Below are 17909 nucleotides of genomic sequence, written 5' to 3'. Positions count from 1 at the left end.
CCTTTCTATTATACTGGCTCATTTGTACAATTTTCTATATCCAATTGTGGCTCACAAACTCTCAGACCTTCTGTTTCCTATTTCTGAATTTGGCCAGTGTTCTTCTGACAGTTTCACAGTTGCTTCCATGAGAAAATACATAAAGCAAATTTTACTGGGTCACTGAAAAGCGTAACACCTACTGCTACAAATAGTGAGGACATGTTCATCTCACTAAAAAGCATTAATGATTATCTTAGCCATTTTTTAGTATGAGCAAAGAAAATGTTTGCGCTTTATTGTTAAATCAACAGATTTCTCACATCGGTTGCATGGCAGTCTCGAAGGGCCAAAATCTTAGCCAAACAGGTATGCAGCAGCAGGGAGGAGTTAGGAACTAATGATTTGCTTGAGGTCTATCTTTCTTTCTCAGTTTAAATGATTCACATTTCTAAATGTCTATAAACGCTAGCTTGAGAAACACATCTGTGGAAAGCAACAAAATGTGGGCTTTTGGTGCCAAAGTCCTGTGGCTTCGCTTCTGTTTAAGTTAAAAACTGACGAGTGAAAAGTGACATTTCTGTCAACCCTGGGAACGCCTGTAGCGCAGCTCAACATGCACAGACTTGTACCTGTAAAGTAAGTCAGAGGAAGAGAAGCCCGACAAGGAGGACACTTATCTGCACAACGGCAGAAAAATACTTTTTGGCAACAGAAAACACATGTTGTAAGTATGAGCTTCAAATTGGCTTCACGCTTCAAGACAAAGAGGTTGTCTGTCAGTGAGCTTTTTGGTACTGTTGAATATTCTCACTGTTTTACTTCCCCTCCGGTCTGCTTTGTTCTTCGGTAATGACTGACTTTCTCTGATCTCGCCCATACAGAAAACATGTTGCTAAAATAAAACTGGAATGTGTTTTGCGGATGGTTTTCTCTTGTCTGCGAGTTGGAGAACAAGTATTTCTGATGGGGCTCCTGTGATCTGTGCCGTTTTTATTGGAACTTTCTTCCTTTGTGTTTCTCAGTGTGCCTGCAGCTCTCTTTCCCTTCACTCTTTCCCTCCCAAAGAAAACATGAAAAAGGGCCAAAGACGAGCAAGAATACTTTGAGCTGAATGTGCTCTCTGTTCTATATGATGCACTCCAAAAACTGAGTGCCTGCATTAGGATAGCCTTTCTTCTGATGCCTTGTCCTGTACTTCTGAAGAACTGCTTGATAATGGTCATGAAACTGCAAACAGAACTTAAAGATGTCACAGCCTTAGACTGAGTTTTGTTTTGTTATGAATAATTTTAGGAATTGAATGATTTAGAGCAACAGTGCTTGGACAAGTGAGCTTTTTACACAATTATCTAACAGAAATATGTGCCAAAGCTGTCAGTTTGCGCCTTCCTATTAATCTCTTATATGGCATTTTCTTCCTTCAGCATCTTGTCAACACCATACAAAAGCAAAAGGGTTTGAAAAAGTAAAGACAGCTTCTCATATTGGATGTGCTATATGCATCTGCAAGCTACTTTGAGACCCACCTCCACCCTCATCTCTCGTCTCTTCTTCTTCTGGATGTTTAGCATCAATATCAACACAAGCAGGTCTGTCTTTGCCTCCTCCAGCTAACACACAGCTTTACACTGCACGGCTTCAGACACACAGGGACACAGTGCCTCCCCTCACTAACAGCTGAAGTAGTTAACATTCATAACACTATACTACATTATAATAAAGACTAGCAATGATAGTTAGATAAAAGAAGAATAACTACAGGTCAGAGACGGGATATTAAGCCATGACAGAGCAGATTATGGACATGTAGAGAATCCGTCAGGTTGCTGTCTGTGCACGGCAGCCGGGGAACTGTAGCTGAACTGAGCAGAGGGTTCAGAGTTTGGAGAACTAATCTGAGTAAATAAATAGTAACATCTAGAGCACAGCAGTGCAATCAGACAGACCTCAGGCCTGAAAAGCAGAGCTAAGGATGCAAAGAAATGCAGACTGTGAGTGAGTGATCTGTGGGGTTTTTTTTGTGTGTGTGTGTCTCTTTTGCATTTTCCATACTGCTCTTCCACAATAATTAAATCATTGAGATTCCAGGTATTGTGTTGTTTCTTGTATCCTTTGTTTATTAGTAGGTTTTAAAATGTGTTATCTTCACGATTCGTGATGATCAAAATAATTTCTAAAACAAATGCACCTTTTATATTGAGTCCTAAATACTTACTTTGTAAAAAAGTTACTTTTCATAGGGGAAATTAGTTGTTAATTAACAAGTAAACTTTGTCAGCATTTGACTTTGTCGTTATTTCTTCTGTTGTTGAACGATGGGGTCAAAATCTTTCCCATCATATCAAAAAATGGTTTCCAGGATTTTCCCCTTATCGAGTCAACCTTAATGCACATTAAAGGACAAGGCGGCGTGCTCTTCCCTTACATTTTTCACTTATTTGAATGGAACGAAATTTAACCTAATTTAATTTAAAAGAAGCAAAGGTTCTCTAGTTCATATGCTTACCTTCATCAGGGCATTCATTTGCAGCTAAATGTTTCATAGAATTGAGCAAAAGCAGATGTTAATCTGTTAACTAGAATCTGATAGAAAAATATGGGGGAAATCTGCTAGTTTGCAAGCAACACAAGTCTCCAGCATCTGTCTGTTATGCTCAGTCATTTGGGCAGCTGTCACAGCAGAAAAGTGTGTGACACTAACTCTGCAATGTTGGCTTGCCGCAGCAGGCTGGACTGTGCTGCCTGGAGCAGTCTTGCACCAGGTACTAATGCTTGGCTTACAGTGTCAGGCTGATGCTGCTGACTTAATGACATCCTAGAGACAGAAAAAAATCCACTGACATGAGGAAGTGTTCTTGATTTCTATATTTCTCCACACTGACAGCTCTCTATAGCCTAGCATATGGGAAAATTATTCTCAAGCACTGTTAAAGAAATTATGATGCCCATAACTGAGGCTCTAAAAACTGTCCCCAAAAAAGCTCACAGCTCTGGTTGCCAGGCACCCTCTGAATCTCGGACACAGGACATTCATCTATGATGTGCACATTTCTGAGTGTGTATCTTATAAAGAAGCAGGGCAGAGCAAGGTTTAAAGTGTACCCTCTCTGGAGCGCTGTCTTCCAGTGGCTTCAGACACACCAGCAGCTTCTTCTCTGCTGCACCTGCTCCTCTCAGCGCTTTCCTTTGTTATTTTCTCAGTTCATTTTCAGTTTTTATTTTTATACTCCAGTCTCAAATATTAGTCCTACAGAAATAGAAGGCCTAACTGTAATTGGCCACCTGGTGACTTGAAATTGTTAAATGAGATCTATTTAGCTTTATACATACAAAAGTTCCAACCTGAACTGTTAAGCATCAGCCAATTTAGCACAAGCTAAAGCAAAAAGCCACAATTCCAAAAAGGTGGGGTACTGTGTAAAATGTAAATAACAGAATGAAATGATTTTTAAATCTCATAAATCTTGATTTTACTCAGAGAACAGGAGAATATATAAAACATATCAGATGTTTTAGGTTGGACATGTTACTTGTTGATAACAAACAACAGCTCACTTTAAATTTGGTGGCGATTTTACTGTGTTGCATGCTGATTTCTGAGAGAGGAATGTTGTCCTGCTCTGGTCTGATGTAGGATTCCAGCTCCTCAACAGTCCTGGGTCTTCATTGTCATATTTTCCGTTCCATGATGTGCCCAGTCAGGTCTGACTAAACAGGTCTGGACTGCAGCCAGCTCAGTACCTGGACACTTTTACAACAAAGCCATGTCCTTGTAATAACTCCAGTATGGGGTTTAGCACTGTCTTGCCAAAATACTGTATGCAACAGCTTCCATTAAAAGGATATCAAATCTGGATGGGAGCATATGTGGCTCTAATATCATCTTTACTTCTGAGAAACTCAGTAACAACAGTATCAAAAACATTCAAGCAGGCTCATCTTCAAGTATTTATTGGAACATTTCTTTAACACAGGTAGAATAAAGTCTTTTTTTACGCTTAAAAGCTTGGACGCTTTAGTCCTTGCTCTACCACTTTGTACTGTCAGACTAGTTTAAGAGCATAAAAAGTGAAAGCTTTGCTATCATCAGTGCGTCATATTCCTCCCGTCAGATCTTGGCCATTTTTCCTGTTTGTTCCTATTAGTGCTCCCTTAGATCACTTACTTTAAATAGTTCTAAGCCTTATATAATTCAGCAAGTAATTGAAAGCCCACCCCGGGTTATGAATATGTATGTTGTAGTTAGAAGAGCCTGTGGGAATATACAGGAGGTTGCATTAAAAAAATAGTACCTAACAGAATCCTGAGGAGCTGTCATAGATATAAATAGCACACGTTTCCCTACGAGCAGAAGCTACTGTACCTGCCTGCTTACAATCAATATTTATATCTGTCATTGACATTATCTGTAAAGCAGCTCTTATGTCATCCGAATGTCAGATAGCGTGACTAGGTCTTGCCAAGTATTTGATCCTGTGAGTCTGTCGCTGATTTTTTTAATTTATTTGCTCTACTTTTCAGCGTGTTCACTTGCTTTAATTCCTTGAATAACATTTACCACTCTGACTTATTCTCATCTGGTTCCCTGCTGCTGCAACGACCCAGTTTGCCCACAAGAATCATTAAAGTTTCATCTAATTTAAAATCTCTGAACAAGTGTATTAATGGCAAGAGGATGCTGCTGGTTTGCCATAAAAAACAGATTTCTGACATAAATCTAACTCCCTGTAGATGAGTTACAATTAAACTTACAGGCTTTTCAGTCCACGCTAGTACCCCCAGTCCCCACAGCTGTCTAACTGCCATCTGCATAATGTTAGCAGCTCATGTGTAAGATATTTAGTTACTCTTGTTTCCAAACTGCAGTATTGATAATTTTCCTGCATTTGTATCATTTTATATTGATATTTTAAAAGACTATTACGATATTATCTGCTTTTCATCATCAAATTTGGATCTAGGAGAGCCTAAAAACTGTTTTGTAGGGAGTAACCTAATGGCTAAACAAGTATTCTCATAAAAGTAATGCTTCTGCATGAACCCGGTCCTTTTGTTCCTAGTTCTGCTTCCTCCCTTTGTGTACTATCACACTTTTTCCTCACCAGTGAACTATCTAACCTGTATCAATATACCCTGCTCTGAAAATTTAAAGCAGCACTTTTTAATGAGTATTGTATCAAGTCAGTTAAACTTCTGGGATATTGATCTGGTTGATTGATCGAGGTTATTGTTAATCAGTTTCAGCTGCTTTGGTGTTCATGAAATTAATAACAGGTGCACTAAGGGCACAGCAATGAGACAACCTCCCAAAAAAGAATGGTCACTGACACTGTCCCCCTCCTCATCTTTTTTGACTGTTTTGGGGTAGTTTTGTATTTGGCTGGTCAATACTGGCAGCATCAAGCAATATCTGGAGTAATCCAACACCTCCAGCATAGCACACCAATATGTTCCATTGCTAGAAGGTTTGCTGTGTCTCTCAGCACAGTCTCAAGAGCATGGAGGAGATTCCAAGAGACAAGCAGTTCATCTAGGAGAGCTGGACAGGGCCATAGAAAGTCCTTAATCCATCAGCAGGACCAATATCTGCTCCTTTGTGCAAGGACGAACAGGGTGAGCACTGCCACAGCTATAACATAACCTGCAGCAAATCACTGGTGTGTTGTCCCTGACCAACCAATCAGCAACAGACTTTATGAGGGTGGCCTGATCGCCCATTGTCCTCTAGTGGGCAGTGTGCTTACGATGCTTACGACTCTTAAATTTTGCAATTTTAGTTACAGCAAAGTGGGGGGTTCCTTTGGAGTTTTTGCATTTTTGGACTTTTGACTCTTTCCTGCTCTTTCTGTCAACTGACCTAAACACTCAATTAAAACTGAGGTACAGACTTTTATCCTGCCTCTGAGTGAACTGTTCTGTTCACCCTCCTTTAAGAAGTGCTGGGGTTGCTAGTCAGAAAAAGGCAACTGAACTTCTATAGATATTTTTTGAAGACATTTTACATCTTATCCAGGAATCTTCTGAAGGAGAAGCATTACTCAATATTATTTTTTTAATACATCATGTTGTATTATTTCTCATTGGAGTTATTTGTTACCCTACTGGTTACATTACATTTGCCTCACTGTGTAACACGAGTTGAAATGCATTGTCAGTTAACAATATAAACCTTGGGCTATAATCCCACACATTGATCTTGTGTGTTTTGATTAGCATAGAGATTTTTGTCAGTCTTTAAATGTTTAAGTTTGAAACAAAACCAGAAACACAATCAAAGGTGAAAACAAGCCCATAGAGACTTCCATTGTAGAAACATGGTCAATGGAGGCTACAAGCAAGCTCAGGCTCTGGATGCAGTGCACGAGTCAGCATACGCTCATCCTGGGTTCTTTGCGACCTTTGTGGTGAAATGTGTTAACACCACAGGGACACTTAACGTAAAAGTGGTTATTATGACAGGTGGCTATCTCTCAAATGTTTCCACAGTACTCTATGCAGTTCTGTGAAAAACTACATACACCCTATGTTTTTGTACATTGTAGAAAAACATTTGGGAGCAATAACTTGAAGTAATTGTTTGTTTGTTTTTTTAGTTAATTTATTAGACTCTCATGTTGTTGCAAAGGAATTTTGGCATACTCTTATTTACAGTGTTGGTTCAGTTCATTGATGTTTGTTGGCATTCATTTATGCACAGTTCTTCTAAGCTCCTGCCACAGAGTTTCAGTCATGTTGACGCCTGGACTTTGAGTGGGCTGTTGCAGCACCATGGTAGTTTTGTTTTTCAGTCATTCTGTGAAAGCTTTGCTGCTGTTGAATGGGATCATTGTTCTTTTCGTTTGCCAAACTTTAGCTGTCAGCACAATGGCTTCTATTTGACTCTAGAACACTTTGGTATAAAGAGGAGTTCAGGATGAACTCAAAGACTGTAAGGTGTCAAGCTCCTGTAGTATAAAAAAACCCCAAATCATCACCCTTCTACCACTGTACTCGGCAGTTGCAATGAAGTATTTGTGCTGATATGCTGTGTTTGATTTGGTGTTGTACTTTATGACCAAACCGTTCCAATTTGGTCCCTCTGTCCAAAGAATTTGGTTGCGGATTATTCAGATGGAGCTTTGCAAACCTTTGCTGCCAAGTTATTGTTAGAGAGAATAGACTTTCTATACTTGTTGTTGTTCTTGTTCAGTTTTTTCCAAATTGCTCTGTCATAAACTTTAATATTTAACACGCTAACTGAGGCCAGTTGACTCTGAGATGCAGCCCTTGGGTTTTTTGCAGTTCCTCTAAACATGAATTTCTCTGGGGGAATTTCTGGGGCATTCATCCACTCCAGGGAAGATTTTGGCATTGTGTTAACACACATCTGACTGCTCCAGACTGCATTCAGGTTCTTATGCTTTTATACAAATGCTCACATTTGATGATGATCATTTAATCAGGTGCAGCACCTGGCTGCTACTTATCCTCAAAATTCCTTTTGGAAACAGTAAATATGCACTTCATTTTTCGCATGGCTGTATCATTTGATTAAGCTGATGGTCCCATCCTTCTGGGATGAAATCATGCACTCCTTTTTTTATAGACAACCAATCAAACCAATGATTTTTACATTATGAAGTCAGCATTTATGACATACTTTGTGATGATACGTAAAAGCAAAAAATTGCAAGGAAAATATCTGAATACTTCTTTCACTGCTGTGGGCAGGAATGAACTCACATCCAGGAGAAGCATTGACTGATCTAATATTTGGCATCAGATATCAAGTCATTCACTGTACTGATACCTGGTATTCAATTAGGAGCCAATATCAGCTAAGATGTTACTCATTGTTATTAATTTCATTCTCTAGACTTGGAAATATGACAAGATGAGGTACCCATTTGGAGTTTTATTAAACTGACAATATGAATGATTTATATCAGTTAATTTAAAAAGTGACGTTTAAGAGATAAAACGTTAATTAGTTAATCTAATGTAATAAGTAGGTACAATTTGGGATTTAACTTTTTATCAGCTTATCTCTGACGTGAATGTGCCCTGGTCCTTTGTACAGAATGTACACTGTCTGTTTGACAAGATGTACATTTCATGAAGTTTTTTTTTTTTCAATTTTGCTCTGCAGAGCTCCTGTTAATGATGTCATTGATGGCGTGGGGGGAGTCATTTGACCGTCTTCTGGAGTGTAAAAGTAAGGCCACTTACTCCTCTCATTGTCCTGTCAAAGGCTGCTCTCTCTCAATTCCTCATCCTCTCTCTCTGTCTTTTTTCTTTTCTACCTTCTCAATTCTGCACCGCTCGGCCCTGCAAATCTTGGTGAATTGCCCTCGGGACTTCTTTAGGAGGATCGAGGATATATTCTCCTCTCAAGTTCATCAAACCCATTTGGAAGATATATTTAAGGAGGACGACACTGGCCGAGATAAGAAGCGTAATCTGAGCTGCCGGTGTAGATAGGATGATTTCAACCAACTCTTATTCATTTATAAAGCCGGCACCCGCTCGCGGCTATCACCTGACCACACTCCTGCCCTTTTTTTGAAAATGACAGAGGTGGCAGATAAGTTCTTTCTTTTTCTCACTCTTTACGCTGCCTTTCGTCTCTCATCACTCCACTGAAATGAACTCAGCCCATCTGTAATATTTTAGCCTGTTGTCTTCGGCATCAAGATTGACTGCCCTCCAGAGTATAAATTTCATCTCGCATTCCATTTGCTCCATTTCCCTTTGAAGGACTGCAATGACACGTTTGATAAACAGGTAAACAGGGGCAGAAAAAAAGGAAAAGAAAAAAAATCGAATGCCATTCATATACCTTTACGTCTCATGCGAATTTAACTCAGCTCTGATGTGATTGAAAGTTCAGATATGGAGTGATAGTAGACGGGAACAAGCGGCCTCTGGATGTGTTTTGTTTCCTGTCAATTACTGTCAGAGCGCCAGCTGTGATTTATGTAAAGCGATTTCTGTGAATAACACCGGTGCTCGCAGTTAGCTGCTTGTTTGTGCTCCCCTAAGACGAGCTGAGTATTTAACACCTGCGTTGGCATCAGAGCTCCATGAATACGCCCATAACAAAGGTAAGGAGTGTGGGGAGCAGATAACAAGAAATATTGGTGTGTGCAATTATATGATGCAGAAGCAGAGCACGCGGGTTCGGTTTTTGAAGGTTTTGAAGTTAAAAGGGCCTCCAGACATGCACCACAATGCCTGGCAGTTTTCTGCATCGTCTCTTTGTTCACTGCCTTCTTTGAGCTTACGAGCACTGTTAGGAGGAAAGGAGAATGTTAGAGAAAGATACAGAATTGCTTAACCTTCAGAGGAGGCTTGTTGCTCTCATGAAATTTACCTAAAATACTTTATAAATTTGAAAGTGAATGATTCGTTTAAATTTGCTTTCACCCAATATTTTGTCCCTGTCGTCAGAAAAACTTGTTCCTGATTCAAGAGCTTACAGCAGTTTACAGTGAACAAAAGAGGCCTTTTTTGAAGAGCACAGGGTAGAAGTTTCTGGTGACAGACAGTGAAATTGAAATAGCAGAAAAGTCCAAATGAGCTGCTGTTTCCTGTAGATTAGATATGTGAATCCTTCAAATCAGTGTAAAAAGTTATTTTCAAGTTTACATCCATGCTACCATCTTGGATCTTTCATTTATTTGCACTGAAATCAGCCGCAATGACTGCGATAAATCATGACGATGCGCATGGATGTAAAATAGCCATCTAATAAGCTAATTCACTCTGAAATGATCATCTAAAGAGGTGGATAGAGTCCCAGGAATGGTAGAGCGTAAGTTTCAGACCTTCAGTCTAAAAGAACTCATTGACTTGTATATTTGGCGATTTGGTTCTGCTCTGAGTCCTCCCCAGTCGGGAGAGCAGTAGTAGCTTCCTTCAGTACTAGGGATGGGTATCGTTTAGGTTTTATCCGATACCGGTGCCAAACCGCTACTTTTGAAACGGTGCCGGTGCTTAAACGGTGCTCAAACCGGTGCTTAAAGAATGGAGAACACAAAATTGGTCCAAAAATCTCTCATGTTCAGCTGTGTTTGCTAGTTCACCTTACATGCATTAATTTAATAACGTGGTTAGCGTACTCAACGTAAACTACACACAAACAACATTAAGCTACTCACGCAGAGAAGCTGCTGCTGCTGCCATCATCATCCGTCATCATTTCTGCTACACTGGCAGGGCTAGGGGCCAGGACTCTCCTCTTCGGGTTTTTGGGGATGTTGCAAATTCTGGGTCCGACAATAGGCACCACACCCGCAGTAGATGTGCTCGGTGTGAGGTCTCGCAGCAAGCTATCAAATACGGCACATTTCTCGGCTTTTAAAAAAACGCTATGCATCGCCAGGTGTTTCATCGGATTTGAGGTGTTACCTCCTTTGACAGTATCACAGTATCAGCTTAAAGCACTTGTTGCAGGCTGCTGAGTTTGCATCTTTTGCTGTGAAGTACAACCAGACTTTTGACCACTTCGCCTTGGGCATTTTTAATCTGTAGCTCTGCTCTAAAAGAACGTACATACCTGGACCCACCTACTATCCTCGGAAACGTAAAATGATTGGCTAGAATCTAAAGTGTATCACAGCTCAGGAAAAAAAAAAGCACCGAAATAAAGCGCTGAAATGTGCGCTGCTTTTCGGTCTGGTTACTACCGTTTATGTCAGAACCGGTGCCATCACGGCACCGGATACCGGTACCCTTCCCTACTCAGTACAGACAGCAATTGTCATCAATGACATGACACTGATGAAGTCAAAAATAAAGTTAATAGCGTGAAATAGATGAGCTGAGGTTTAGGTGGGTTGCAAAGTAGCTTACAGATGCAGCATGATTAGGAAGGCTGCCAAAAGTAATGTAATGTTCAACAAAATCATTTTTAATTTAACTATTCAACAAGCTGATTTTTTTTCTATCTTGTACCTTGCCATATGTGGTTATGGTTTAAAAATGATCCTATTTTGGCTCTGTCAGGTCTCATGGCATTTTGTGAAACAGTCATAAAAAATCTTTAAAAAATAAATATTTTGTGGTCTTTGTGGGCATGAATTATTACGCTTTTCCTGTCTCTGAACAACATGTATTTGTAGTGATGCATTTCAAATTTGTGTCACCATGGTAACTAAGAAAACAGCATCTGGCAGCAGCTGTATTTGAACCCAAACCATGATAACAGTGACATACTGTATTTGTAGTGAACAATGTATTTATCAATCAAATGATATTTGTAAAACTCTCAGGCAAGAAAGTTTACGTGGCTCCCTCCTCCACTACCCCACCGCTGTTTTGGAACAATTTTGAACCTTTAGAAAAAACACTTCACTTGGTAGCATAAATGTGAAAGCACACAGCAATAATCAAACCATGGTTCAAATATATTTCTTTTTAAACAGCTGTCTAATCAATAATCTTTTTTTCCAAGACATCAAAGTAACAACTATCAGTAAGCACAAGTGAAACCAATGATTTAAGCATAATTTTTCCACAGCTTACATAGTTAATAATAATTCCAGCAAACATGCTTTTGAGGAATATAAGGGTTGTTTTTTTTTTTTAATAATTTATGGAATTGAAAATCTAGACTTTTTATAAATTAAGAAACTAAAGTTTTACAAAAACTAATTTAGAAATATTTTCCTTGGACCATGATGGACACAAACCACTAGCAAATTTAGACAATTTGGAATAATTTATATAACACTATAAGACACTTTTAAAAGAAAATATAATCATGTAACGGCCTATGACATGTTATGATTCACAAATAATAGGCTAAAGTGCCTTTACTGTATGTTTAGGGTGTTACCAGATATACTGTTTTATATATGCAGTTGTTAGCATCACAAATGTGAGCTACCTGAGCTCTGGAAGCGACTGATTGAGTTTTGTGGTGTAATACAGATGAGGAAAAAAAAATCCAACCTGTGAAGTTATAAAACTGTAGCAGTCTGAACACACAGGTCCTTAAAAATTCAAGTCTTTACTTCTTCAGGGTTTGAAATGAAACTGTCTGTATTTCAAAGTGCTTTTGTTGTTTTTGCACAGCTGGCCAGCTGGTGTTTGAGGACTTCTTGAGGACAGAGTACAGTGACGAGAACCTTCTTTTCTGGCTGGCCTGCAAAAAGTACAAGAAAATAACCAGAGTGACAGAAATGACCATTGCTGCCAAACGGATATACACTGAGTTTGTCCAAGTTGGTGCACCTAGACAGGTATGGCTTTTGTGAATACAACAAACAAACAAAGTCAGACCTGTGTCTCTACAAATCACCCCTGGTTGGCGGTGATTTGACTCACTTTTACTAAAAAAACATTCAAATAAAAGGAAATCTTTCACTCTCTGTTATTCAGTACTAAACAGTTTATCTTTTACAGTTAAACACATGATGTAAAAATATATTCAGAAAGAAAGGGTGAAATAAAAGCTGCTGTTTTCTGAACCTAGATAAACATTGACTGTGTGACCAGAGAAGAAATCAGTAAAAATATCTCTCAGCCGGGGCCAAATTGCTTCGACGGGGCGCAGAAACTGATATATGGCCTGATGGAAAACGACTGTTACCCACGATTTCTGAAATCAGAAATCTACCAAGATCTCCTGGAGCCGGCTGAACAGCAATGAAAGTAAGATGAAGAAGAAGAAGACAAAAAAAAACCATGGCTGACACCTCTTTGAATGATTGATTTTGCACCTCAGAAGACTCTTTAGAAACTCAGTTAAACAAAAAGGGCTGCCTGTCAGACGAAGGAGGAGTGAAAGGACATACAGAGCTGTTGGTATGGAGACTGACAGGATCTAAAAGCCAAACATGATCTAAATAATTTATTAAGCTGCTTTTGAAGTCAATTTTTGTTTTGGATTTGATGGTGCACAAAACGCCTGTAATTCAAAAAAAAAAAAAAAAAAAAAAGATATCACGCCTTGAAAGGTTGACATTTGTTTGGATGAACATCAAGGGTAAATTCTGTCATTTGTAAACACTCCTCCTTAAATGATTTAGAATATGTTTTGGGAAAGTTAATTTTTCATTACACTGTCTTTTGGTATCCAATCACACAAACTAATAAGATGTGAACAGTACCTAAGCAATATGATAGGATGTAACAGGTGATGTCATCTCTTTGGCCTGATGAAATTCTCTTTGAGTATATTTGAAAAGTGTTTTTTTATGGCAGTAGGAAATGTACAAAAATGTTCTATTGTTGCAGTGGTGAATCACACGGGCTTAGATTTAGTTTAGTCTGGCTGTACATAACCTGCTGCCTCTGGAAAGAGTTTGTTTGCTGCACAGCTTGGAAACAGGCTGCCAATCATCTGATTACTGTACAATGTGATACCACCGGACCATTGTACGCTCCCTGTCAAAATATTGACAGTAAATATCGTATTAAAAGAGCACTGTATTGTTGTTTTTGTTGGATAAATCCTGCAGCTGCTGTGGCTGATTAGTGGTTAAAAAATAGTTCTACGCACGAGCCTGTGTGTTCGCAAATGAGTGTGTGTGGCCTTCACTGTGGCCATTTTGTCAAATGATGTGTCAAGCACCTCTTCTATATGAGCATGCACAGAGCCTGAAGCACAAAGCCTGGGTTAACAGCAAAAAGTTGATGAGCACCATTGTAATACCCGTTATGTCTGACTGGAGTTTTTGCATTTGACAAACCAGCTAACATAAAACTTGCTTTGTAATATCAAGTTTGGCGTTTAGGACCAGCACAGTTCAGCTGGTTTGCTAAAATAGAGTGGTGAAATAAATATATTCACTTATAAGAATAAGAATTGTGTGTAGCATGTGGACATTATCAAAGATGGACTTAGATTCCAGGCCTAAAAAGGTTAGAGAGAAGGAAAATGCCTTAAACTTGCGTTCTGTTTAACTGCCAGTAGGGGGCAAACTCTAGAAGTCTGTAAGAAAATGATTTGACCTCAATAAATGCTTTACAGATGAGTTTATGGCTCCAGTCACTAATTTCAGATCATATTTAACAAAAAGAAACAAACAAAAAAAACATAGTCAATTTTCTAAATTAGAGTTATTCTAAAAGCCAGAGCTGAGGATTAATAATTGGCCTATGAGCATGAGGTTTCACAGTCAGGCATGCCTCCTGCTTGTCATGTTCCGTTTCAAGATGGTGAAGGTAAAAACACTCAACCTGAGGACTTATGTGGATCATTTCAAAAAGAAATGCTGCTGCAGTAAATGAAAGAAATCAGTCAGCACGACTCTTTGGCCTTTTTTGTAGGAAATTGTAGGAAATACACGTGTAAAAATGTCTGGAAAAGTTCTGGTAGCTTGTTGCAAGGATTATATTGTAATTATACAATACATTTATTTTATTAATTTATTAATTTTATTGTAGACACATTGTAAAATTCAGAAGACTCTATAGTATATAGTATACTTTGTTATAAATATACATTTAGGGCGCTCAACTGTCGTCTTTTCCAGGTTAATTCTGGCCTCTGATGTTTGACACCCATTTTATACCGTCTATGGTAGGTTTGCACTCTTGCCTTGACTGTTATATTTTTCTTATAATCTCTAAAACTGTAAATGACTTGCTCCAGTTGCCTGAATCAGGTCCATGTTTGCACAAATGGTGAGTTAAATGTCACGTGTCACAGCGAGCCTGACGCAGACAGCCTAAGTTAACAGATAAAGTTTAAACTCATCATCTCTAGATAACATTTGTTGATGAAGGCTAGGTCAAGCTTGCTCCATAGATAGTACACCCCTCAGAAGTAAGGTAAATAACACCTAGTTTGAGCCACTTTGGGTATGAAGACATATTGTGTCCTTGTGTGGTCTCATTGAAAAACAGGCTTTAAGAGAAACAGAATCTCTGCTGTTTTATTCTCAAGCAAAAAAAAAAAAAGAAAAAAAAAGAATTAAAATAAATTACTCGCAAAAGTGTTTTTGAGGACGAAAAAAATCTTCTACAACTTTCTCAAAAGTGTTGTTTAAAGTACAAGCCATACTGTAGCTACTGAGGTGTGAAAGAAGGACAACAGGGACCTAACGACAGTGATACTACTACAAATGTTCAGGGCTGCATTACATGTGTAAAAAAAAAAAATAGTTCATATATTTGTGACATGACTTATATCAACTAATGGTTACTTCCATGGCCTCTGTGAAAGAGGCTTAAATCTAAGAGCCAAGCTAACTAAAGATAATGTCAGTTTTCAAGATGTTCATTATAAAAATATAAAAGTCTTCTGACACCTTATAAGTGGTTTAAAGCATTTTGAGGATATGACCTCAAGTGCTTTCAAGTGCAAATAGAGCCTGACAAGAGGTTTGATTTCCTCTATGGAGGACAGTCACTGAGAATGCAGAAGAGATACTGTAACCATACATGAAGAGCTGATGAACTGCAAGTGCTGAAGAGTCATGAAAAGCTTACTCTGGAAATTTTGGAATAAAACTGAAAATGTAAGAGGCCTTTCAAAGAGAAAAAAAGAAAAGCATACACCGAGGTGCTCTCCAAAGTTACTGATTCAGCTATATGAATGCTTCTCCTAATCAGCACACCACAGCCTGCTATGAAAAGTAAACAAATCCAACAATGGACATCAAGAGTCCTGGGCCTGATTTTATACAACAAGTGTAAAAAACATGGAAAGTAACATGTTCCAGCAAGGAGTCACTATTTGTAAGTGATTTAAGACTTAATTCCATAGTGATTTTTTTTTCATAGGGAGCTAATGTCACTGAATAAGACTGGAATAATTTACATCAGCCATTCTCAAAGTCAAAGTGCTGCAGCCCACTTCAAAAGCAGAAAATCCCACAGAGGCCCATCTGACCATAAATGTTCGGTTGAATCCAAATACAAGAGAAACTGAAGTATCTATCTATCTATCTATCTATCTATCTATCTATCTATCTATCTATCTATCTATCTGATAGATAGACCAATAAAACTGTACATACCTCTGTACACTGTACACTTGCAGTATACGTTTGGTCCACCAGAGGGCCACGGTCTACATAATGGGAATCAGTGATTTACATGAATTCTCCATAACACACAGCACCACTGCATCATCCATGTAAGCAATGAAGCATTCTTCATACTGTTGTAACTTCAATATGTGAAGCAAGCTGACACCACCATGCTGGTTAAAATAGTTATTTATTTACTTGTTTATTTTTTATTTATTTATTTTTTGTGGGGGAGGGGGGTTATGGGTTAAAAACATTTGCTTTTAAGCATATAGTAAATTCCAGCTGAAGTGACTTTTTCTAAAAAGAAGAAGAAGAAGAAGAAGAAGAAGAAGAAGAAGAAGAAGAAGAAGAAGTGAATTTATTTCTCAAGTTTGCAGCCCATGCTGATTGAACATGTCCCTTTGATGGAGATGCAGGAGGTTCTCAGTTCAGTTCAGGTAAGAGTGACGATTGGACCCAACATTCAGAAGACTGCTTCCCTCACACACGTGTCCTGTGTTCAGTTAATGGATTTTTCATTCTTTCCATCACGTTCTCTCATGCACATAGAATAAAATAGCCCTTTACAATGAAACATATATTGCACAGATATCGTTATAGTGAAGAATGCTCAAATTAAGCACGGTGCATGTAGAGGTAATGCCTCTAAACCAAAAACTCAGGCTTCAGCTACCAAAGAGATGTCAAAATGACAGATATGGATATCCTTAATATGGTCCTCTCAGGCAAACGGCCATGATCCGTCTTTCAGATTTGCTGCTTCCTAGACAGAATCCAGATCTGAGGGAGGGGAGCTAAACCAGCTACCTGGCTACAGAAGGTGGACTGACAATCAGAATTATCTCTATTGGCCAAGTATGTGCACACATACAAGGAAACGTGCTATTATTTTGGTCCCAGTGTTCATAACAGAACAGACAATAGACAATAGTGACAATAACAACATGGCACAGACAATAACAATATGTATAGCATAATCTGCAGGATGGCTGCTGTGTTGCCTGGGGTTACTCCTCATCCCCTACCCATCCCTGTGGCTTGTCATGTCTTCCACAATGTTGTGCTGTGGACATTCATGTGCTTTTTTTGTGCAGAGGAGTTTTTTTGTTTCCTGTTCTCATGCTGTCCTACCATGGAAGCACAGCATGAGTGGAGGTCTCTTTTTTTCCTCTTGCACCTTCCCGTTGTTGTGTACATTTCAGTGTTTTTCTGCAACGCTACCAATCTCCGACTTGTAACCCCATGTGATGTCTGTGTTATGTGTCTAAGTTCGGGAAGGGGGGGAGGGGGGAGGGTTCCCATTTGACTGCAGGGCAACCTGCTTGTGACAAATAAAGCTTTCATTCATTCATATTCACTGTCATGGTGCAGAGTGCAAAGATGGCCCAGCATCTGCTACTTTGAACGGTGAATTATGCAAAGCTATTCTGCTGCCGCAGACGAGTTCAAGAATAACTACATGAAATTGGAAATGAGCAGAACAGGTCCTCCTTGGGTTGCTAACAACTCCAGTAGTTAGCATGAAACTTGTTAATAAATGATGATCTTTCCAAATGTACCGACTCTCTGTGGACATCTGTGTTTCTTAAGCATAGTCAGTCATGCGCTTTTTAGTGGCTTCTGTTATATTGTGTTACTTTAACAGCAGAGTAGAGCTTACAGATATTAATCTTTTAGTGGTTACAAGCATCCCACACAACAGCAAAGTATGTAAATGTGTCATTTATTTTCCCTGAAAGGCAAAATATCTGTTTTCATAGCACAACAAAAAAAGACAAGAAAAGTATAAAGTAAAATGTAACAACACACACTTCTCATGACGGAAATTAGCATCTAATTCCCAACTACCGTCATTTATAGTAAAAGAAAAAAAAAAGATGTATCAAAATGAGGACGGCATGATATAAACAAGAGATTGTGACATATATTTTCTGATCTTATGTTATGTTTCCTGAATGAGCC

At 38.8% G+C, this 17909-nt stretch overlaps 1 long non-coding RNA gene across 2 annotated transcripts; it reads left to right on the top strand.

Moving 5' to 3' along the window:
- Nucleotides 1-385: 385 nt before the first annotated feature.
- On the top strand, nt 386-13943 carry LOC102289280. Of its 2 annotated transcripts, XR_317311.3 has the most exons (5): nt 386-706; nt 1407-1571; nt 8111-8176; nt 12040-12206; nt 12440-13943. It is a non-coding gene; the product is annotated as an uncharacterized LOC102289280 (long non-coding RNA). The 2 variants fall into 2 exon arrangements; XR_001335698.2 differs by lacking the exon at nt 1407-1571 and having other exon boundaries at nt 434-706.
- Nucleotides 13944-17909: the final 3966 nt, after the last annotated feature.

Source organism: Haplochromis burtoni, unplaced genomic scaffold (genome assembly GCF_018398535.1).
Source record: "Haplochromis burtoni strain Fernald_Lab_line unplaced genomic scaffold, NCSU_Asbu1 Contig_491, whole genome shotgun sequence".
In the NCBI taxonomy this organism is placed as follows: Eukaryota; Metazoa; Chordata; class Actinopteri; order Cichliformes; family Cichlidae; genus Haplochromis; species Haplochromis burtoni.
Note: the sequence above shows the minus strand (reverse complement) of the source record. Positions and strands in the feature narration are given on the sequence as shown.